At 40.5% G+C, this 24,388-nt stretch overlaps 1 protein-coding gene across 2 annotated transcripts in view; it reads left to right on the top strand.

The window, feature by feature from the left end:
• The window catches only part of EPB41L3 (erythrocyte membrane protein band 4.1 like 3), a 136,285-nt gene that overhangs the window by 1,083 nt on the left and 110,814 nt on the right, over positions 1-24,388 (top strand). Inside the window, exon 1 of one of the 2 annotated variants that reach the window (XM_072924526.1) lies at positions 15,896-15,918. The exons of the other annotated variant lie outside the window; for it this stretch is intronic. The gene's annotated coding sequence lies outside the window, so the exon portion shown is untranslated. Of the gene's footprint in view, positions 1-15,895; positions 15,919-24,388 lie in introns of those variants that run through there. 2 annotated transcript variants of the gene reach the window in all.

Raw genomic sequence — 24,388 nt, forward strand, 5'->3', positions numbered from 1 at the left:
ACCTCTCACTATGTGGTGACAACCTCGCTTATGCACAGCCTTATGTTTTGAGGGACAAGACAAATGTGATTTGGGAGTGGTGTTGGCTGCGTGTCCTATCCCAGAATGAGGTGAGTGTTCCTGGTGTGGTGATGGCCCTGTCCTGGGTAAAACGTGGGAGTGAGCGTAGGGCTGGCACTAGCTGCTTGCTGACAGATTGTGTCTGAGTTTAGCTGGTACACACCCCTTCTAGGGGGAGGGGGGAAGGTTGACATTGGCTCTCTCTGCCTCTCCTTCCTTTTCAGTCTCTTGAGTGTGCACAGTCTGCGTCACCTGCATTCTTGCACTGTTGCAAAGAGCCTAAGACTAAAAGATGGACATCAAACTTAAGAATTTCTTATCAGGGACTGATTTAGAGAAAATTTGAGATAAAGCCTGATAGTTTACTTTCAAGCATTTCTGAAGTATTGTTGCTTAATCCTTTTTATTGATCCACAGTTTATGCTGGGAAGCTCTTGTCTCAGGGCGATTTCCAGAGTCCTGGAGGAGGATAATGGCATTAACCACATATCACATGACCTTTTAGGCCGGATGAACATTTGTTGCACTACTCCATTTACCTTCACTCTTAGTTCTGGTTATGCCTTTTACTCTTCAGCTGCGTGTCTTAAGAGTGCAGTTAAGAAGCCTTCTGCATGACTGTACACGGTGATTTGGTGACTGAGTAGCAGTAAGGTCTGTAAGGCGACTGCTGCTTTGGGTTGCTGTCCTTTGATGTGCTAAGGAGCCTTGAGGAGCCTGAGAGAGCAATAGCTTCTGGGGCCAGGAAGCAATGCATGTTTCCTGTGATGGACACATTGCTCAAAACTCTTTGAGTCTGAAAACTAGCAGACTGCATTCCTCATAGCTTTGCTCCAGCATGTATCTTGCTTTTTTGGCCTATTTTGTAATCTGCATGAATAATTGGCTCTCATGTTGCACCTATATAAAGAGATGCTTCTTCGATGTCTGGAAATGCAGTACTGAGTGCTGAAGTGCTGCCATCACCATGGCACATCAGGGAAAGTTTGATGTGATCACATGGGTGAGTTTTCCACCCAAGTTTTATTCTTAGATTTGTTTTTCACTTTCACTCTGATTTGGTTATATTTGAATTTTGGCAAATGCTGTTAGCAAAGTTAAAATCTGAAACAGCAATCTAAATCACAGAGCAAAGTGCACTTTGCATAAACAGATAAATAGCAGAGCTAAAAGTATAAGGAGTGCTTTCTTTTCACTGGAAGAGTGACATCATTGCAAGCTCTTCTCAGTGGTGGAAGGCCAAGAGACAGTGGATACCAGCTGAAATGAGAGAAGTTCACACCGGTTACAAGGGTAAAGTGTTTTCACCAAGGACAGACAGCTGGATAAGGACACAGGTTGTCTGGTGAGGCTGTGCAGTCTCCAATTGGGAGTTTTCAGGACCTGACTGAACAAAGCCCTGAGCTGGATATCACAGCTGGCCCTACTTGAAGCAGAAGCCTGGACCTCATGAGTCTCCTCCTAGCCTGAATTAATTTGTGATCCATTAAAAAACACTTGAGTTTAGAGGGATCTATATGCTGGGAAAAAGAGTAAAACAGGAAGAGTTAAGTGGCAAGGTCATGGACAGTGTAGTAATGACAGCAAGTTGGTGGGGGCTGCTATAAGATGAAAAGGGATGTAGCATCTGGAGTGCTGTCTGGGGCTGTCTGTGAAGCTTTGTTGCTTTTGGTTTTTAATTGAGCAAAGCAATTAAAACTTAACACTTGCTGCTTCTGAAGAAGCCCTATGCTTTTTGTCTTATGCCAATGGTAGCTGTATAACTAATCTCTAAAATTTTGGAAATAATCAGTTGACTTTTATTTATATTGGTAGACATACCACTTACCTTGTGAGAAGAGATTTCAGAGGAAGTAAATTCTTCATGCAGAAGACTTCCAGTCTTTCAGGGATTTTTTTGTTTAGTCAGTTGTTTGGTTTCTTTTTTTTTTTTCTTTTTTTTTTTTTTCTTTTTTTTTTTTTGTAGATATTGATCTATGGCTATTTGCATTCCTTCAAAAATTGTGTGAGAGTACAAATAGGAATTGGATGAAAATCTGTGGGTTGATCAGACTGAACACGATCCAGCTCCCCAAAGTGATGTAGGTGCTTATAGGTGGTTATGTGAAGCCAAACAGTGCTTCTGTAGAGGGGGAGAAAAGTGGTCAAGGTACTGCTACAACCATGCAGGGTGAAATAGGTGAACCTATAAAGAGGAGTGTGGACATCTCAGAGATGACTGCAGCACCTTTGGAGGACCAAAGCACTGCTGACGGTTTACACAACCCTCCAAGTGTGTTTTCCTCTGTCTTTTCAGGAAGATGGATTGCAACATTGGAGTTAGTCTGGCAAACATTTGAAAGAAAACAGAAAATTTCTAATTTTGATTTCTCCTGGAAGGGCATTAGTTTAGATTGACTTTCCTCCATTGTGTTTGGAGGCAATACAGGTGAATGTGGAAAGCAACAGTTCATAAATCCAAATGGGATTTTAAAAGTTTTTGCTGATTTTTGCACTTCTTAAACCACTTTTCTATCTGCTTCCACCCACATAATTAGTGAACTGTCATTCTTGCCAGTCATGTCCCAGCTGTGATGGGATACAGTCAGTGGGTGAGCTACCAGCAAGGCCAGAGTTTCATCCCTTTCATGTTCTGAGACTGAAAGCCATCAGGAATATTGCTGTGAGAAACTGAAAGCTTTATATTTTAGGCTTAGCTTTACGTTGTGTGTAACCACTGTGCTCCGTGTGTCTGCACAGTGTTTCCAGAGTTACATTTGTGTGACTGTAGTGACTTTTTTCCCTACAGCATCAGATGCTACACTGAGTAATTTGCCTTTTCTTTTAATTTCTTTTATACATATGCAAAGACTTTGTATTTTTTCTTCTCTGTGTTTTTCCCATAGCTGGTTATTTTCAGCTGTTGCATGGATAATAGTGCTGATGAACAAGTCTTTAGTCTGACACATAAAAGCATAGCCATAAAGAAAATGAAGCAGGGAAAATTACAGTGGCAAAGGTTCCTAAATTATAGTTGTATAGGAAGATTTTGATAAGGAAGTAGTTAAACATTGTTATTTAGTCAAACCTATAACTGTGGCTGCTACTTCGATTGTCTCCTCCTTTTGCTGACATTTAATTTGTGTGGTTGGTGACATATTCTTCCTTCTAATAAAGTCCCTGTTTTATTGAACCGAAGCTTGTGGAAGTATATGGGCGTGTTCTTCCAGATGGTTTTAGGTGAGGAGTGAAACAATTGCTAATTATTTTCAGATTTACTTGTAAAGGAAATGTTAGGTGCTTGCTATTAAGTGCTTACCCACTGTTAAAAAAATAAATAAACAAAACCAAGACACAAATGAATCTTTCCATCTGGGAGCAGATATGTGCCCGGTTTAGATACACTGGAAGGCAAACATAATAGGACTGAACCAGGATATTCACAGACTGAAGCATCAATGTTTGAGCAGGCTGTGTGCTTGCTACAGCTGCAAAGCCCATTGCTTTTATGGCTGCAGTGTTTGCTCACAAGCCCTGACAAACAGATTGTGATCATCGTCCCATGCGTGCTCGTTGTGGGGTCGAGCGGTCACTTGTCAGCGTGATGGTGAGTACAAGCCACCATCTCCTAGCAGCAGGTCTCATGTTTGAAGAGCTTTGCTTGCTTTTAGAACATCCCAGCAGTAACCTCAAGACTCAAAGACCATCTTTCATCCACAAGGGTGTGGGACCAAGGAAATGTTCTATGTAGGCTTTTCACAGAAATAAGGAGTGAGTAAGGCCCTTCAGGGAAAAAGAAAACTTTCACTGATCATCACAGATACTGTATTTTCCCTTCTGGAAATAGTCATTAGGATCTGTGTTGGTGGTAGGTCAAAACTTCCCTTTGTCTCTCCTCCCAGCCAGTTCATAAAATACCCTAAGGCAAGCTGTGTTACTGTGGTTCATTTTGTTTGAACAGGATGGATCATTGTGAGCAAAAGGTAGCTTTCAGTGGTAAAGATAACTGCCTTTGTGCTTATCTTAACTTGATGAAGCTATTACCATAGGTTTGTTAGGAAAAGAATGAGGTGAAGGCAGTGGCCTGGACTGAGCAAAGGCTAAAGCAATCAGTGATAGCTCTGCTGTCAGCAGAATTCATTGCTGGGAATTGGGTCTGAGGCTTTGCACAACTTTGTCTTCTTGGCTTCCAGCTGCTCCTGCAAGCGTGTCCTTCAATAAGCTGAGGAAGGGCCAAGGGTTGTCTGCCTGCAATTTCTGCCTGCCCTTTGCATTGTGAGAGACCAATTCAGAGTGGGGCCAAAATACTGCAGAACTGGCAGTTTGTGGTAGAGCCTGAGATAAATGGGTTTACCCAGTATCCATGAGGCTGCTCAGTTTGGATCTTGGCAACTTGGCTCCTTTTTCTTCTTTTTCTTTCTCACCAGAATAGTTGTGCTGGGGTTTGGTGTTGTTGAGTCCTATTTTTAACACCAAAGCTCGCTTATCTCTCATTGAATGTGTGGTATGCTTCATTTGAGAGAGGAGGCATTTTATCAACTGTCACAAATGAGCCTTCTTGCTAGAGCTAATTTGAACCAACTGAAAAAGGATTCTTCCTATTTAGTTTTAATTTACATGTGCAAAATTTTCATGAAGTTGGAATCAGTACAGTTTATTGTCAAAATAAAGATATGCGAGACCCAGCCATAGTTCTTTCAACCCAGCATTATGTTTGTCATATGATATTACAAGAATTAATGTGCACCTAATTTATTTCAAATATTGTGGGTCTTTTACACCAAACTATTATATCTGCAGAGGAATAAAAATTCCTATGCAGTTGCCTAGTATTGACAACTGTCCCTTTATGCAGAGATATAATTGCTGGACAGTATATATTTTTGCATTAAAGACAGTTACTGCAGCTGTTTGAGTCCTGTCATGTTTATGCATGACCAGATATCCCAGTCGGCTGTAAAAGTTTGCTGCAAGGAGAGCTTTCATTTTTCAGTCTTGGGAAGTGGGCTCCATCTAGTGTTTAAATTAAAGATTAGACTCCAGTTCCTTTTCTTAAATGCCCTTGCTATGTGGAGAAAGGACACAGAGGAGGAATTGTGATAGGCATTGCATTCGCTGATGATTATCTAGAATGATTATCTAGATGATTATCTAGAATAATCTAGATGATTATCTAGAGAATCTAGATGATTATCTAGAATCTAGATACATTATCTAGAATGTATCTAGAATACAGTCAGTATTGGAATGGAACCTGAAACACTGCATCTCTTCTACATGTGCACCTGAAGCTAAAATAATTATTTTATGAAATAGCACATGGATAAAAAGAAATTAAACCAGCATGACAATGATGTGATCCTGGAATATTTTGTGGTTAGTTCCTCTCACAGTGTTTGATGTGGCATGTTGGAAACTAGCCTGGTCATCTATAAAATCAAAATTAGAAAACTAATTGTGGGGTTCTTTTATGATGTAATGAATTTTGAAATGTGTATTGGGTAATAATATCCAGTCAACAGAATATCTTTCAATTATAAAGAAGCATGTGGAATTCCAACCTTTATTTTTATCATTTTCTCAATATTTCAGTTTTTGTAATATTTAACCCTCTCTCAAATGCTATTTAATTCTTTTATTAAAAAAGGATATTGCATTGTGAACTATTTTTAACTAAAATAGAATAGTATTTGATAGTTAATCTATCATGTCTTCAGTGCCCTGTTAATAAATGCTATGAAACAGAGACAAGAAATAAGATTTTTTTCTTTGAAACTGGAACAACTTGAGAAAGTTTTTAAATACTTAAGACTGAATGCAGATTTACTTACTACACTCCATGCTGAAGAAGCAGGAACTCAGAATTTTAATCAAGAGGGCACAACCAAAACCTGCAGAGAGGAAAACGTGGGCTGTCTGAGGACTGTTTAGTTTTTAGTACAGCGGGGGTTTGTCCAGTTGTGATTTTTCCCCTCTCCTTAAAGGGACATTTGGGGCCACTTAAACAAGCTTTTGCCTTGAGCATTCTGGTGTGGGAATCCAGGGCTTCCCTCTGGCTGCCCTGGCAGGTCTGGGACCCTGGCAGGGGTCAGGAACCCCCCTGGACAGAGCCCCCAGAGACACTGTCTGTGATCTCTGACCATGGAGAGGAGTTTTCAATCTTACAGGATGAATTACAGGCTCTGAGTGTTTGATATCACTAATAATTAAGTGTGACACGAGTGCAAAAGTAAAATTTTAAGTTTCTAGATTAGGGGTTCAGAGGGGACAAGATGGAGGAAGTTGGGTGTGTCTTGTCCTTTTCCTCCTTCTTCATGCCCTCCATGTTTCACTGTAGTGTTCGCATTTTTCTGTTGGTTTAGGCTGGGGACACACTGTTTAACGTAGATGACAGATATTGGCACATTATTGTAAATATAGCACACGTAGTTTCTGGTATATAATGTTTGTACCATCCCACTGAGGGGCAGAGCCCCGCACGCTGCCCTGCAGGACAGACCTGCGGCAGGGCAGCAGAACATGTTATAGATAAGCAAGAATAAACAGCCTTGAAAACAGCACAGACGAATTATGGCTTCTTTGGCAACGGGGCAGAAAGACAGAGACTTTCTACAATCTCGGAATCACCAATACCCACAGATTCCGACAGTCTGGCACTTTGCAGCACTTTGAGACTGATGAGGAAAGATGCAGGTGGGCACCATGGCTGGGCTGAGTGTGACTGCACGCCTGAGCCAGCAGCCCTTCCCTCACTGCTTGCATGGGAGCGTTGCCAACCTCTGCCCATACTCAAAGGCACGGTCAGATTGTGAGTGTTGCCCTCGTGTTGCTCACACGCTGCCTGCCCTTGCGAGGTGGAGAAGATCCCCCACCCAAATCCCCAGGCAGCTCTTGGCTTATTTTCTGCCAGTTGCCTGAAAAGTGTGGAGCAGGGGCTGGGATCCAGGCCTGAGTCATTGGCAAAGAGCCTGTTGTTGTTTCATCTGTAAAATATTTGGGGTCTGGGCTTTCCAGCTGACACTTGTGAGCTGAGCGTGGACAAAGTTAATGGGAAACATCTGGTGCCAGGAGGGAGTGGCGAGATGGTACCTTGGCCACGTAAAAATGGGGAGCTGTTGTGGTGGGGTGCAGGGCTGCCCACGTGTCTGCAGTGCTGGGGAAAGGAGCTGAAGGGGACAGCCGTGGCAGTGGGATGTGGGTGATGAAACCCCCTGGGCATGGGGCACCACTGCCAAGCCCTGGAGCCTCCCTGTGTTGGGCTGTGCTGGTTTCATTTGGCTGAGGAAGACAGCCAGAAGTTGTGCGGGGGGCTAAAGTATGTATACATGTGGTTGTTGCTTATGTTGCTTTTTGTTTGTTTGTTTAGGCTTTTGAGACACTGGTGTACTTGGCAACCTCTAAACTTCCCCTACAGGTGTAAACTTGGTCTCTCAACCTCACAAGAGATGATTGCATTGGAATAGACGTCTGGATTTCTTGTACTATTAAATGCTGTCTTCTGTAGGAAAAGAAAAACCATTTCTTTATCTGTTGATTTTTTTTTTTAAATATAACATACCATATTGTTTAATTCATTTTCCATGTTACTTAATTTCACTTGTTTCTTTTTCTAGAAGTGAAGGACAATGAAAACAAACATGCTTGTGTCACTTGAGGCTTCTGGGTTTTTTGCAGTGATCTACAGGATTACCATATTTTGCGGATTTTGTGTTTATTAGTTACCTATGTAGAAGCTGTGGTTATATTTCAATTTCTAAACAAAAGTCAGAAATACCTGTGTTTTCCTTAAATCCTTTTGTCACTTTAAGCATAATGAAACTTGGGCCAGATCTAAACTGCTGCTGTACCTTAAAAATATATTTGTAAGACTGCAGACCAAAAAGGCAAGGCAGTATTTTTTTTGTTTTGGTCTGCCATCAACTCAAACACTGCACCATGCACAAATGCCCTTTGCATGGTAACCAACACTGCACTTTGAGCTGAGGCTAGAATTGACCACAAAGGTCCTACAGATGGCTTTTGTTGTCACCTGCAAGGTAACAGGATGGGAGTTTTCACTCATGTTGTTGCTTTTAATCTTCAAGAGGTGAGCTGTGAACCTCTGCTTGTCATGTCCAACACTGCTGGGATCACAGTGGTGGTGTATCATGGCCAAGGGAGATGGTTTGCTGCTGGCAGGGGAGAGAAGGTCCCAGAGTAGTTGTTCTTTTCCCCCAACATGGCCTCATGGCACAACTGCACCAGTACTTCATGGCTGGGTCCAGGACAGTATGTGGTAAAACTCTATGGAGGAGGGAAAAAGCTCAGGAAAGCTGGATTTAGCCATGAGGGTCAGCAGCAGGCAATGTGGTGGTGGCACCAGGGGAAGCTTGTGAGTCCTGTGGGGTTGCTGCATCCACTAGGTCCCTCTTCTGAGCATAGAAGAGACTAAAGGAACAAAGCGAATGCCAGATAGTTGCTCTGCACTGCAAAATGGGAAATCTGAGGGTAATGTAGAAGAGAAATGCTTTGCTGTACTTGGAGAACTGTTAAAGAGTCTGTGACAGGAATCGAAAAGGAAAGCAAAGCCTTAAGAGCATGAGGTTGGAAAGGTTGTTCTGGTACATGAAAAATGGATTTGGAGCTTTCTGATCATTCGTGTTGCACTGTTAGAGAAGTGAAATGCTAACACAGAGATGGAATGGAAAAGAGCAGAAATAATTAATGGTTTGAAATAGTGCAGGTCATGAAGATGATGTAATTATTCCTAACCTATTTAACCTGAAAGAAAAAGAAAGCTATAAATAAAAGGGTTGGGAGGAGGAGAAAGTGTTTGACCAATAAGACAACTTAACTATTTTAGACTTTGTATGTCCAAGTGAAATTATGGAATAAAATAATTTGTCATGTACCTGTTCTTTTTTAAGGTAGAGGTAACAAATATGTAATGCACCGTGGAAGTAAATAATAAGGGTAGACAGCTGGCATCAGCTAACTGATGTGTTGGGTAGTGTATCTTGAGAGAGAGAGAATGCACTAATACATCAATTAATTAGACTAAGAGTGCTAAGATTCTTAATTTAGACCAGAGGTATTTTTAAGGTGTGTAGATGTGGCACTTAAGGATGGGTTAAGCAGTGGATTTGGCAGTGGTAGGTTAACATTTAGACTTGATGGTCTGAAGGTCTTTTCCAACATAAACCATTTTGCAATAAGCATTTCAGACTGTGGTGTGATCAGGTCCTGGCTGTTAATGTTCCTCAGCATGATGGGCACAGCACCTGTGTCACAGTAGATGTATGGTCACCTCTCTTGCACTTTTGTCCCTTTTCCCCACACAAACTTGAGCCTGCTGGCCTGGGAGCTGGACCCAGCTAGCACCTACAGTTTTGCATTGGTTTTGGTTACCTGACTTGAACTCCTTTCTTGCTCTGCTGGAGATTGATGTCTTTGGTAGCTGCACAACCTCTTGAGTCTGTGCCATGGTAGCATGTGACATTGGAAATTTATGAGCCAGAAATAGGCTGCTAAAAGGACATTCTCTTGAACTGAAGGAAGAGAAATAGGGAAGGCAACTTTAATGTCCTGAGATTGAGAGGATTGGTTTCATGACCTAAACCATTGCTTTTATCATTAAATTCTCTTTTTAGTTGGGAAAGAGATGTTATCATCCTCCTTCTAAATCTGCCCGTAAGAAATAATAGCAAAAATCATTGTATTGTAGCTCTGTTCTTGTGAGTTTGATATTGTGAAGTGTCTTGCTTTTGGTTTCTTCTATGCTGAGAGAGACATAAATCATTCCTGAAAGAAAACTTGCTCTAATTTGTAGACATGAAACTGGTACAAATTTGCCTGTTATTGCTGACGTCATTTCTTCTTTGTCTGATCTCTTTCACTTGGCATTAAAATCGTATTACTGTATCTCATTTAAAAATTGCTACAGCTAATAGAGAAAACCTTTGCTTTAAGTGTTTTGTTGGCTTGATCTAATCCATGTCCTTAATGTCTGCTCTGGGACTGTATCCAGATCTTCAGTGCTGACAAGTGCCTTTTAACGTCATTTATTTATTATGGGGAAAACAATTTAAAAGCTTAGTTATTAAAGCCACTTTTTATAGGGGAAAGTAATGAAATTACCTGGTCTGAAGGTAGAAGTTACACAACTTAATATATAGTTTTAAATAGTATTATAAAACCCAAATACACACCATTAAAATCATTTGAGGTTTATTTGGTTACAAAACCCAGAGTTTCTACTAAAATGAGACTCTGTAATGCAATGGCCAAAAGTTGCTGCTCTGTCAGCAGTGCAGTTTGCAGGTTACAAGTAATCCAGGTTTTATTAGTTTGCTATGCCAGACTGCCTGCCCTTGCACTAAGGCCCTTTTGCTTGAAGCCCAAGCAGGTTTGCAGCTATTCTCCATTAAGAAATAGGCATGAGGTTAATTGGAGTTATCTGGGGGCTGATTGCTGTGTAAATAGCAATATAAAACTAGATTGAACTGGAATATGCAATAACATTTGTAATGGTTTTATCCTTCTCAAATTTCTGCTTTGCTCTGAAGTTATAAGGGTGCAACACATGCCTAAAAGCTTTTGATCCTAGAAAAATGGTATGTGATCTAAATTTGTCAATTAAAACATACATGTTCTTGTATACAAAAAAAAATTATAACTTTTTTTCTTTTTTTTTTTTTTGTTTTTAAGAATGCACAATACAATGTTGAATTAATGTAAGTTTGTTTTTCTGGATAATTTTGGTTAAGGGAAGAATTGACAGCTAGTCAACTGGTGTGTAAAAGAAAGCGTTGAATTAATGTTGTGAAAGAAGAAAAGTAGTTTCATTAATTCCAGGAGTGATTTTACTTTTTGTTTGATTTAATGGCTTTCACGCTTTGATTTTCATTAGCATGCAAATATTTCTTCCTTGCTGTGCTCAGTGTTGAAAAAGATAAAATAAAGCAAAATACAAAGAGAATCTATGAAGACAAATCTTTTTCTTCCAAAGGAAAATGTAAATGTTATCAGTACTAGGAGAAATAATAATAAAAAAGTATGCTTCTCAGAAAAGTGCAATAATCAGAGTTTGAATATTTCAAGAACAATTTTGTTGTTACATCAAAATAGCTCAATCAGAGCAGGAAAAAAATCAGTATTGATAAATGATGATGCCACCAAGTGAGATATTTCAGGCGGTATTGTCACCAAAGTGTATTTATAGAGCTCACAGGAGCTAATCAATTCTGGACTGCACAGGAGTGGTAACTTTCCTGGTTGGGCTTATTTTACCTGCTGTATTTCAATGTGTTTATTTTTTAATAGAAAAGAAACCATCACTTCTGGGATATTTGGAAATGAGAATTTTGACACCCAATATGAAATACACTACTATTTCTTTTTTCTGGAGGGAGGTGGGATAAAAAAAAGCCTCATTTTATTGTTGAGAGAAAATAGTCCTTTAACTTTTTTACAAAGGAAATGTGCCTTGAAAAATCTATGGCTGCACTACTTTTCAGATCCGCCTGTTTTATAACTTCATACATATGTTTCAGTAGGAATTTGATTGCTTCGCATTTAAAATTTACTGTTGCTGATGTTACACTGGTACTACTCTGTATATTAGTAAAATGGCTTGCTACAACATTTCCAACTTAAAAAAATATAGGTGGGAAAAGCCCTGTTGCTTGAAACCTGCTGGCAAGAAGTTAGGTGAGAGAAGGGTGTGTGCATTAAGAGGAGTTGCAGTCTGAAAGGGAAGCAGAAGATGCAGAGGCCATCAAGCAAATAAATTAGGCAGTGTTCATGTACATACTCCACATTTGCTTAAGACAGAGTGTTTGAGGGGTATCAATGTCAAAAGGCTCTCTTATATGGTTAAGTGACTTTATAATTGTTGGATTATAAGGGAAAAATTCTTTACTGTGAAAATGTTGAAGCACTGGAAGAGGTTGCTCAGAGAAGCCATCAATAGCCCATCCCTGGAAGTGTTCAGGGCCAGATGGGATAAAATTTTGAGCAACCTGGTCTAGTAAAAGGTGTCCCTTCCCATGGCAGGCAGGGATGATCTTTAAGGTCCCTTCCACCCCAAATCATTCTATGATTCTCTTTGTCCCAAGCTGTCTTGGAAAAATATTGCTGCTGATAAATTCTTATTGATTGAAAAAGGAAAGAAAAATTTTAAACCACCTGTTCTACCATTAGAAAAAGGAAATAATGAGACAGAAATTGGGAACCTTTTTTTGACAAAAGCAGTCCCTCCTCCCAAAGCACACCTGTAACTCCTTGTTGGGGTTTCCCCTTGAAGTCTTACTATGGTTTTGTCTGACCTGTTTTTTTGTTACAAGACTCAGATGTGCTTTTTCCTCCCCACTGCATACAGATGTCTCCTTTGGATCTCCCCTTGCTTCATGATTTAGTGCTACTGACCTCCACTTGCTGATGTCCTTGGTGCCTCCCCAATGTGTCCAGCCCTTGCTGTCCTTCCATGCCCTCCTGTCATACTATGGGAAGCCCAGGTGCCCCTCACCAAGTTCTGCTGGCTCTGGCAGGGCTCTGCCCATCATCTCAGCCCTGTGTCACTTGGATGCCACCTCACTGCCAACCTCATCCATTGTACCACACCTTTGCTGGCCTGGCCAGCTGCATGGGATGCTGTGCTGCCAAGGCTGGTGACTCTCTTTGCACAGACTCACAAGTGGCTGGATGGTTTCCCATTCTTCCCTTGTATCCCACTTTTCCTAATTTAAATGCTATGTTCGCATTTACCAGCTCTTTTCATTTCCCTCCTGCTCTGGTTTTTGTGGCTCTCGTAAAGCCTGAAGCAAAATGCTGCAGACCCACTGAAACTTTCTCACTGCAATCAGAATGGGAACACAAGGCCCAGGACCCCAGGAGCAGCATTGGAACGCTTGTTTCTGTTTGGATCACTTACCAGGACAAATCTTTTGAACTGCTTTAAAGTTTTGAAAAATGAGTTTCCCTCTAAAAGCCCTGCATTTTCTTATGGTTATAGGCTGAGAACTGATTTGGAAGTGTCCCAGAAGTGGAGCTATTTGGCTTGCTGTTGCTACCTAGAGTGGTCACCAAAGACAGCTTTTGTTTTTTAACCTCTACAGAATGTACCCTGCCCGTAACTGATGATTGATGCCAACCTTAGATATATATATGATGTCTCACAGGGAGAAGAAGATCATTGCAATAAAATTAACATTTTAGTTAATTATGTGTATTTTCCAGATGTTCATATTTACTGGAAGAAACTTCAGTTATTTCACTTTAATGCAGTTAGATTTGTTCTTATGTCAGGCACAAATGAATCAGTACTTTTCTGGCTCATAATATTTATTCTGTAATATTTTTTTATTATATCAAATCTTCTGAACTTTTGAATAGGAATACACATTTCCAGTAGCTTAAGTATTTTTATATTCAATTTTGGACATACAGCATGTTAAATAAACACATCTTTTATAAATCATGAGGTACTATGTTTTGAACTAGGAATTGTGTTTTGGCCAGCAACATAAAGTTCTACTTGTGGAGTGAATGAATGTGTATCACTACTGCTGGTGAAAACATCCTTCCCTTTCAATGCCCCAGGATGTGCTCCCTACACTCCTTCTGGAGATTTTCTTTCTAACCATGGTTAAATGGCAGCCTGGAGATAGCCCAGGTTTTGATGTCACCACTGAGTGGAATAACACAAATGTCCTGCAGTGTGTGTGGCAGATAGTGCCCAACCACTTTGACTCTTCAGGATAAATTAACTCTCTCCTCCTCTGGTATCATGGTTTTAGCCTGGAACTCTGCCAGTCCAGCAGGAGAGCATCCTTCTCTCAACTCTTTCCTACCATCACTGTCTCATATTCATGGTCCAGCTCCTTTTCTCCCTCTCCCTGCAGTACCTCAGCTTTCACTTGGAGTTTCTTCCAGATTGACAATTGATAAAATGCAGAGTAACCTTCTTATCTTCTATGTTTTAGTCTTCTTTTTACATACTAAACAATTTTTCTTACCTGCTGCCTTCCTCTAGGTTCTCCTTTACCCCTGGTTCCTGTACAAAATGTAGCCAGAAAAGGACTTTTATTGGCTCTCAAGTTTTCAGACCAGTACCTCAAATTCATAAATGGCTCTTGTGAGCTTTTTATCTTTCTTAAGACTCCATTTTGTGGTGACACTAAGAGAAAAGCAGTGATTGCTAATTACAGGCCTGCTGGGTGTCCATGGGCTTCTCCTGCCTGCCCTGCTGTGTCCCAGGAACCAGCTCTGGCTCCAGTCCTATGCCTCAGTTGCAATAACTGCCTTGAAGCAGCATTTGGGAGGGATGCAACTGCTGTTCCTTTTTACAGCGACATGCCTCCTCCTGATAATGAAAGTAATATACCATTAACAGGCTCTTGTAAAGGAGAGAAAAGCATTTTGCAGTTATTAATCAAATCCAAACATCTTTACTTCCACCAGCAGGAGACTGGGCTTTTATATGGAGAGATCTATTATCCTTTCTTCTATATGGCAGAGAGAGACTTTTTCTGCACAGACTTTGCAGCTTCTTCCATATGCCTTCTCCAGCTGGGATGGTGTTCTTCGAGTCCAGTGATGATAATAACTATTATTTTATTATTATTATTATTTATTTTTGCTAGAGTTTTGTGAAAGGTAAATTTCTCTCGCTTTGGGGTAAGTTCTACCTGATATGGAGCTGAGAGATATCCTGTCTTCTTTTGTGGGTCTCAGAAAGTAACAATTCAACACAACACATTGGTCAGAGCAACAGCAGTTGATAGATAAATACTATTCCAGCACAAATCATTAAAAACAAACCCCCAAACCAAGAAATCCCCCAAAATGTACTGTTGGTTTTATAAGTATCCCATCCTCAGAGATCCACAGGATCCTGGGTGATGTCTGTGACCTCTTGCCCACCAGAGAATTTTTTTTCTTAATGACAATTGTCTGGGAGGACCACTGGAAGAGATTCCCCCTAGTTGTCTTCCTTCAGCATCTTCCTTGCCTTTTTCTGAGCTGAATATGGAACCAAAAGCAGCTGTATAAGCTTTTTTTCTTTTTTTAATATTATATGTGAGATGTTACTTCTGCCAAATAAACTGCATTATACCTGTTGAAGCCATTTTGGTTTGTTCTTTTGTCCTTCAACTTCATGTGGTGTACTAGAGTTAAGTAACTTCTATCAAGCTGGTTTGGAAGTTTCCATGTAAATCTGTGTATACGAAATAATCAAGTTTGATAGGAGTAGTTCTTCATTATGCTATTTAAGAAATAATACCTTTAGATTCATATGTTTGAAAACTATTAAAGCACAATGCAAAAATAAGTCATTTTCTGATATATCAATTTGTTCACTTACAAGCAGTTTCTATAAGTCTATGTTGAAATGTGTTTTCCCACCTAGCCTACATTGTATCAAGACATATGTTATCAGTTACTAAGAAGAAATGTAAACAAAACATCAGTTCCCAGAGTAAAAGTCCACTGATATTTTGATTATTAAAGTGTTCCTTCTTTCTTTTTTCCAGAAGTTTTTAAAAGACAATGCATGGCAGAGATCAGTGTATCTTATTTGCTCATGAATCCATCCCCCTGCCCCAAATTTATAACACATGTGCACAGAGTTCACCAGACACTTTGGCAATTGCATTAGCAGAGGTGCTGCTCAGGTTTCTGCATTGCATTTGGCAGTGTCACCCATGGTGGCTGCAGAGGAGAGGGTGAATAGGGTGGCTGGTGGTCAGTGGCCCTGGATATCATTGCTAAGGGATGGAGGGAGGAATGCTTTAGGAATGCCAAGTGAGTCCCAGGCATTGGTGGCTTTGCAGGGGAAGGAAACTGCTTTTATTCAACTCTGCAAACACTGCAGAAAGTCCTCGAAGTCTCTGAAGCTCAGTAAGTTGTTCTAAAACTATTTAACTCTTGAGTGTGAATATTTGATGTAAACATAGCTTTTCAGCTGAAAAAAAAAAAGGCTTTTTTTTTCTGTGTGCATTTTGTTCCTGAATTAGTTTTCCCATGATCAAGGGGTTTGTGCTCTTTCCTCATTTAGAAGTATTCCCCTACCCTCTTTGCAAGTGTAAATTGCTCTCCTGTAATGAGATCAATGGACCTTCACTGATTTACAGTAGTAGAGAATAATTTGGCTCGTTATGCATTTGATGAAATACGATCTGTGGTTATCTTGGCATGGAGAGATAGTAAAACGTTAAGAACTAATAAAACATGTCATATTCTCCAATACTGTGCTCCGTGCATACAAGTGGGGGAAAAGTATCCATGTGTCAGCCCAGATGGAGACTTTTCTCTACTTCCTACTTCTGTTGTGAAACTTTGTTCTGTCAGTCAGGGTGGGTAGAGGCTCTGGTTCAGTCTTGGGTTCAGAATGTGTCCTGGCAAAATGCAGCCCCTCTTTGCACAGGCAAAATTTGAGGGTTTGATTGCCCTTTTTTGTCTAATGGAAACACAAATCCTAATGAAGTCTCTTACACTGATACCAGGATGATGTTAAGGGAGATTGTTTTGAGTGACAATCAGGATTTAAAATCAAACAAATCACCTCAAAATTGTTTTTTCCTGTAATTTGGCTGAGTAAGTAACCCATAGCTTTTTGACAGCCAGCAGGCTACAGGAGAGGCTCTCACATTCCTGCAGGTTTGGTGAAGATCCTCAAAAACCTCTACCCCTGTGACAGCTCTGGTGATCAGTTTTTGCTGCTTGGCACTCTTGATCCTTTGGGAAGAAATTAAATATGCTTTCTTAATTTTACTTTTTCTCCAAAGAAAGTGTGTTGCAGTGGTATTTTCTGTAATATTGATACATGTTCCATCGCTGGTATTGAGAGTTTTGGAAAGGGAATTGAGAGTATAAGATAAAATTGATTGTGAGATGTGAGGAATGTATTTTAAAAGTACTAATGTGAATTATGCGCGGGTGTTTGTTTTAAGAGGTGAATAATTTTTGTTTGTCAAGTTTGTGTCTCTCATATTCGCAATGTAGGAATGGGAATATTGCTGAAAACCTAAAGTAAGTTTGAAACAGCTCTGCTGCTGGCCAGCTGGTTACTTCAAGTTCCTGCGAGTACTTTGTAAAAATACATTGTTTCCTTATATGCAAATGTTTTTACCCTGTATATAACACTATAATGACTTAGGTAAAGATCTGGTTTATTTGTGTCTTGCATGTAGAATTCTCTGTACTGACTTTTTGCCCTATACAATACACGTGGCATTTTTACTAAACACACTAAGAGGAGTGGGAATAAAATGTCTAAAGGGATCACCTTGAGCTTATAACCTTTATCCTTATAGTGAAAAAATTCAGAGAGCTTTGAGTTTTTCACAAAAAAAAACTCACCAGTGCCACTGGTGAGTAGGGTTGAGTTATCTCTGTTTTCAGTAATGGCAGAGCTTTTTAGTAGGTTCGATTTAGTAGGTTGGTTTGATTTTACAAATCAATCAACAAATTGATTTGTTTTGGGTTTTTTGGTGTTTTTTTTTTGGTAGGGTGGAGGAAGGTGTGGGATATGGTTTTGTTTTTGATAGAGAACTCTGTGGTGTTTATAAGACTAGAATATTTTACATGCTTAGTGGGTTAGGAAGCACTCAGGAGGACAAAGATGATTTTAGCAAGGTGAAATAATTCTCCAGCCTCCTGGAGAATTGTACCCTGCTCAGGAGGCTTGGATTAAATTTCTATGCTATGCTACTTTAAAATTACTCTTTTCCTCCTCTCACTTAGTGCTGATGACCTGAAGGGAGTGTTTTGGCTGCTCAGTGAGGCCTCCCTGCTGTGAATCAGAGACATTCTCTGGTGGCAGGAACCACAGATGAAATATCTGTGAGGACATGGCAGCCCTTGGGGCTGCATGCTGTGGATGCTTTGCTTTGTTTACTCAGAAGCTGCTGTAGAATGGGGCATAGCAGTGCTGGGGTCTGTGCAGAGAGCTGGTGCCTGGGCTGTGGCTGTACAAACCGCCAGTGCTCCAAATCCAACAGTGACACCTCTGTAAATCACAAACGTTAGCTTCCTTAAATACTCTGGATTTTCATGATTTCCATGAAGCCATGGATTCCATGGCTTCATCTCATGCCTCTTGTCTGCTGTCAGCAAAACATTCCTCTGGTGTTCAGCTACGATACTTGTGAGAAACACACGTTTGTAAAAATGGAAGAGGTCCTTGTTTGATGAGGTCAAACCAAGCTGAATTCAAATCCAGGTGTGGGTTGTTTCCAGAGCATCCTGAAGTAGGTGGGAGCCTCATGTGCTAGCTGGCCCTTGCAGAGATTTTGCTGCACTTTGTACCAATTTCAAACTAGAGCGGAAAAATAAGGTTTAGGGGTTCCCGCTGCTCCAATCCCTCCCCAAGGAGTGACAGCAAAGGTTTTCAGACTTGGTTTTCATTTTTATTGTTATTTTTTATTCTACCTAGATGCCTCATTCTGCTGCTAGTGGTAGCAATGGGAGGAATAAATGCAGATCAACCAGGACAAATAAGCCCTTGGCAGATTTTTGAGATTTGGTTTGGCTTTTTTTAAGAGATGCTTTGTCAAAGACCACCCTAGGTTGCGGGGTGGCTTTGTGTGGTGGAAAAGCTTCTCCTCCAACCCATGCTTCCAAAGAAAGGCTCAGCAGTCTCTTGTTGTTCGGTCTCATGGTTGTTTATTGCAAGTTATCTAAAAGATTTTCTTCTTGGGCTGCTGTGGTTTGCTCAGCAGCTCAGGCAGAGGCACAGACACCCCTGACACCCTCTCTGTCTCCCGTCATCTTCTCCTCTCCCCCCGCCCAGGGCTGCTGCTATCTTTCATATGATATATTATGTGTTACATGTTTACAGTTTTTCCCCAATACCTACTACCTATATTGAATTGTGCTTTTCTACTCTAAACCAATCTGTAAGTGCCAACGTCACCAAAAACATGGAGGTAAGGAAGAAAGAGGGATGACAGGACAGGCCCAGATCCCTCCATCTTAAAACCTCTGACCCCCATGTACAAAACAGAAACCCCCCTGTACAGGTGTTAAAACCCCCCTGTACAGCACTAAAAAATTCTTCCCTCTACTTTGTAACTACTTCTACTATAATATCTAAACTTTTGTGACTTCTTGTTCTTCCTGCAAGGTTGGTAAATCATTCCATGGCTCAAATTCAAAATCACAGCTGTTTCCAGCTGCCTGCCAGGGTCTCAAATGCTTCTGACCTGGGCCTGGAACCTCCAAAAATGTCTGAGGGACATTTTGAGTTTCCATAATGGTTCACCTCAACACTGATTTCATTCACTTGTGTTGCAGGTTCAGGAATGGGAAACCTTGTCTCAAGTTCTGTAGGATATTTGTAACTAATGTGAGCCAGCATCCAGGTACAGCCCCTGTGTCTTTGGCACTGTACTCCAGTAGTGCCCATAGCAATGCCAGCAGTCTGAAGCAGGAAGGATTTGGGGTGCTGAAGGGATTTTGTGTGGCATGTTCTCTGAGTGGTCTTCACAAGGATGGAGCTTCAGTTCCTTCTCTGATGTCACATATGATTGTGCTGGCATAGAGCTCTTGGATAAGGTTCCCTAAGCATAGTGCTTTTGAAACCCGAGCCTGCTTCTTTGAATTAATCTCTGAAGCCACCCAATAGCGAATGCAAATCTTTTTAATCTTTGGTAATAAGCAATGTGATCCAAAATATCAAGTGTTAATTCAGTGTCTGCATTTCTTCTTGTTCCTGAAAACTTCCCAAGCCAAGGCTGTGCTCAGAGCATGGTCTTGAGGTTCATCAACCATTTTGAGTACCTACAGCTTAAAGCTGTCATGGGGCTGCTCTTCTCAAGTACGGCAGAAAACGAAACCTGATCATATATGAGAATATGCAGAATGAAATTAGGAAGTGGATAAACTACATTAATTTTTTTAATAACTTTTGTAGGACCACAGTCTTTATGATGCCTAAAGCTGTTATTTTCAAAATCTTTTATTGGAATCTGTTTTTTTTAAATTTTATTTTCCATGTCTATCATTTCATGCTGTTTAAGATTTCACAAGTGAATATGCTCTGCTTCTGTGGAAAAAGTTAATAAGCTCCAGATGTGATTTCATTCTCTCCAGAGGTAAATTTAAACCTAGTAATTCCTTACAGGGTTTGAATCATTCTTCTTTTCCTTAATACCTAGCTGATGAATTATAAAAGTAATTCAAACTTTGTTTTCCAGTTCTTTTTCTTTTCTGCTGGCAACTAGCAATTCTTTTGCTGTGATGCATATCAAATCACAGCTCACTGAGGCTCCTCACAAACAGGAGTGCAAAGCTCTCACATTGCCATTCTCCTTGGGGTTTACACTGTTGGGTTGAGAATATGAAGTCATTGAGGACTCTTGATCTGAGAAGCCTTAGAAAATATTGGTTATGCTATTTAAAAAAAATGAATTCCCACCACCCCTGGCTGTTGCTTAGAAAGTCATTATTATGTTGCTGCTCTTTATGACACTTGCACAACCTTTCAGAAAAATTTGCTTTAGAAAATTGTGCAGTGAAACAGTCTTGACAAAATCAGATTGAAGGTTCAAATAACAAAGGCTGAAATTGTAATGTTCCTACTACAGCCAATGAAGTGTAATTTACCAAGTCACTTCAATAATTTGCCTCTAAACTTCAGAGTAAGTTTTTATCCTGTGACTGTCAAATTTAAGATACCCCAAACCTCACAGATAAAGCAAAGGCCATGTTTATACCCATTTACACTGGGAGCCAGACTGCCAATGTGGAGCTGTGCCAGCATGGGACAGATGAGAAACTGCCTCCCTACAGAGAGCATCAGGTCTGTGCTTTTCACATCTAGTTTTTGACCCTGACATCCAATCCAGTAACCACAAGTGGAGCTGAACTGCTAAAAAACAGCAACTTTTCCTTTTATTTTTGTTCCACAGTAGAAACAAGTGTCAAGTACAAATAGTGGAGTTCATCTGCTGTTGTAGCCCTCCTCACAGCATTCTAGCAGAGAGTGAGATACCAAATGCAATCACACCAAAAACCCCCTAGGAATGTAGCACATGGGGCTTTAGTAGTTTGGAAAGGGCAGAGGATGATGAGGAAGCAAAGCTGGCTACTGCAGAGACACTGTTAAAGTATTTTGTCAGACAAGCAGCAAAACAGCAATGCCATTGGTATGGGAGGTTATTACACCCTGGCTGAGATCATCATCAGCTGTTTGGTGTGGGGCCATACACTAGACCTCGGGAGAAGCCAGTCACATCACTTACTGGGCCAATTAAATATTGTAGAAACACAGCATCCTATCTACATTGCTGCAGTGGCCATGGTTGGATTTACCTTCCATGAACTTTATGCTTGAGAAAAAATTTGTTCTCCATTGTGGGCAAAGTGTAATTAAACAAGAATCTCAGAGGGATGAATTAGCTAAATCTATTCCTTTCTCCAGCTTCCTGCTTTTTCTTCAACTTTTTTGTCTAATATTAATTTGATTCTTTCAGAGACAGACATTTTAGTGGATTAAGTATACCCTAGAGGTTGATAATATGTTGCCAATGTTTTTAACAATATGTTCCTTAAAAAAAAAAATCATCTATCAGCTTCATGCTTTCCTCAGAGAGGCAAAAAAGAAACCTGTCAATTCTATATCCTTCCTATTGTTCCCCAAAAGATAGATCATTTTGTCTTGTTACACATCTGGTTTAGTACTTCAGAGTTGTGTTGATTTTTTTTGTCTGCCTTCAGATGAGGATAGTTAATATTTCCAGAAGTGATGATGGAAGAAACATACCCTGTTCCTTCCGTGGGAGGTGATTTGGAGGACCTTCTCTAATGAAGGCTTCAAGAACTTGCAGAATTTGCCCTGCATTAATGGGGCTGCCTTTGAGAGCAAGCAGGAGTGTCTCAATCCTAGGCTTGGACACAAGCTGTTAAGAGGTGTGCTGGGATCCAGGTCTGGGTGGGCAGTCCTGCCAGGTGACTTTATGCTCCAATGACTTTTCCCTTGGTGAGTGTCAGTGATTCCTGTTCACAGTTACAGTGCCACGCAAAGGACTGAAGTCTTTAGGAGTTAGAAAGAGCCACAAAAATCTGCACTAGTGGACCGAGAGGGAGCCCTGTGAAGCTCAGCAAAGAAAAAATGCAGATAACTGCACACAGGAGGGAATAAGCACTGGCTTGGGGGATGGCTGCCTCGGTAAAAGGACTGCAGGAAAGGACCTACAAGTCCTTTTGGTGGACAAGCTAAACACAAGTCAGCAGTGAAAGGCAACGACAGAATCACAGGCCATTAAATAATTTAGGTTAGAAAAGACCCCTTAGATCATTGAGTCCAGCCATAAAAATAACACTGCCATGTCTTCCACTAAACCATGTCCATGGTTAAAAAAGAGCACAGATGGAATGTCAAGAGAAGTCCCCACTAGTCAGCAAAAAGCAGGTTATATCTGGAGTCCTGTACCCAGTTTGTTCCCATGGAAGAACGGCTTTCATTTTCAGAATGAAGGTTATCTAGATAGCAAGGAGGCTGAAAATAAAAATAAAATGAAGGACCAGTTTCAACTTTACACCAGAGAGGTGGAAAGTGTGACTTTATATATCCCAGAGAAGAAATTAATCAAAGGGGAATCTTACGGAATTGTTTATAAATAAGGTGGATCAGCTTCATCTGGGAAGTGTATGGCAGCAGAAGGATGTCCTGCTAGGTGTAAAAAAACAAATTTAATAGTAAAGAGGATCAAATATCAGCACATGTTGCCCAGGGAGTATTCAGTCTTCATCCTTGAAGATACTCAGAACTTGACAGAACAAATGCCTGAGCAGTCTTACCTAACTTTGAAGTTAACCTTGCTTTCAGCAAGGAGGTAGGACTTAATGATTTTGAGACCTCTTTCAATCATAGTTGTTCGATGATTCAATTAAAATCCTATACTTTTTTAACTCTTTTGATTTTTATCAGACTGCTAGTCAGGTGTTTCTCATGGAAAGTGTTTTTCAACCCATAATTACTCCTGATTTGAAATACTTCAGCTAATTCTTATCCGAAAGGGGTATATGCCTCATCTGGAAGGGAAGAGAAGGGATTTGGGCTTTTTACCAAGCCAAAATGATCTTAACCTTGTTTGCAGGAATGAAAGGATAATATATTGTTTTACCTACATTAGGATTTTTTTTCTGTTCTTTCTCAAAAGTTCTGTTGTTCTTGTGCTTTCAGGCAAAGCCTAATAGCTTGGCAGGCTGCATGGCTTTTTGGCAAGGCCTTACTGAGTGAAGTGCTGCACAAAATGTTTATGTTCAATGAGGATTTGAGTTCAAGTTCGTAACACTAGGTGTGGATGAAGGGAAGCCTCAGAGTAGAGAGTGTGAGTGTGATGAAGATCAGAAAGTGGGGAATAGAAGGAAGCAGGAAAGAAACAAGTCAGGAGAGGGGACTAGAGAGTGATATCTTTGCTCTGTCCTAGGTGGGACTTGTTTAGTGGTGTGCTCAGAAGCTGCCAGCCTCCTGTTGATATTTTGCAGAAGGGCTGTGATAATAGGGCAAGGCCATGGCAGTGATGAGGTAGCAGGCTGGACTGGACTGATCCATTCAGTCCTGTCCTCTACACTGAAGTTCCCTAGTGAGGCTATGCCAATCATCTGAATTTTCCCTCTTCTGAAGTTTGAGCTGTGATTTGAGAATTTCAGTACAAAAATGATGAGCTGCAGCTGAAAAGTATTGGGATTGTGCTAGAAGATAACGTGTGGTGTAAATGATCTTGCCTGGGTAGCACCAGTTGGGCATCCCAAACTGATGGATGCTTTTGGCATTCATGTGTGTGGCTCAGTCCCCTGTGTAGAAAATGTGGCTGGAAAGGTGGCAATTATCAGTATTGATGGCTATTCTTGCAGTGCTCGTTTATCAGTGTTAAGCACCACAGGAAAGCAAGTGAGGAAATTGATAACACTATCCTCATGACTCAGTTCCTTAAATACTCTTTACCTTTTCCACTGGATAAGGCAGCAGTTCCCTCCTGGCCAAAAAAAAAAAAAAAAAAAAGGATGAAAGTGGAAGGTTGAACATAGTGCAAGTAGAAGGCAACTTAACTCTGCCATTTCTAAGTATTGACTTGTATAATGCAAATGTATTCTGGTAGGTAATTTTACCTATAAAACTGTGTTCCTATTAGATTTGTCAATATTTTTGTTGTAAGCATTGGCCCTAATGATTCCTCTGAAGCTTTTCATTCTGCTTGCATTACTCAGCATTATTGATGTAAAAGGAGAAGTCCAAGTTGTCCTGTCCAGTTCACTTAAAGAAAAGGTAAAATTATTTTTCAGAAGCTGAGTGGACTGTTGTGCTGCATGGGTTTCCAACAGTTCTTTAACCTCACTGAAAGTGAATACATATTTCTTCTGA

The sequence above is a fragment of the Taeniopygia guttata genome, chromosome 2 (genome assembly GCF_048771995.1).
Source record: "Taeniopygia guttata chromosome 2, bTaeGut7.mat, whole genome shotgun sequence".
NCBI classification, from domain to species: Eukaryota; Metazoa; Chordata; class Aves; order Passeriformes; family Estrildidae; genus Taeniopygia; species Taeniopygia guttata.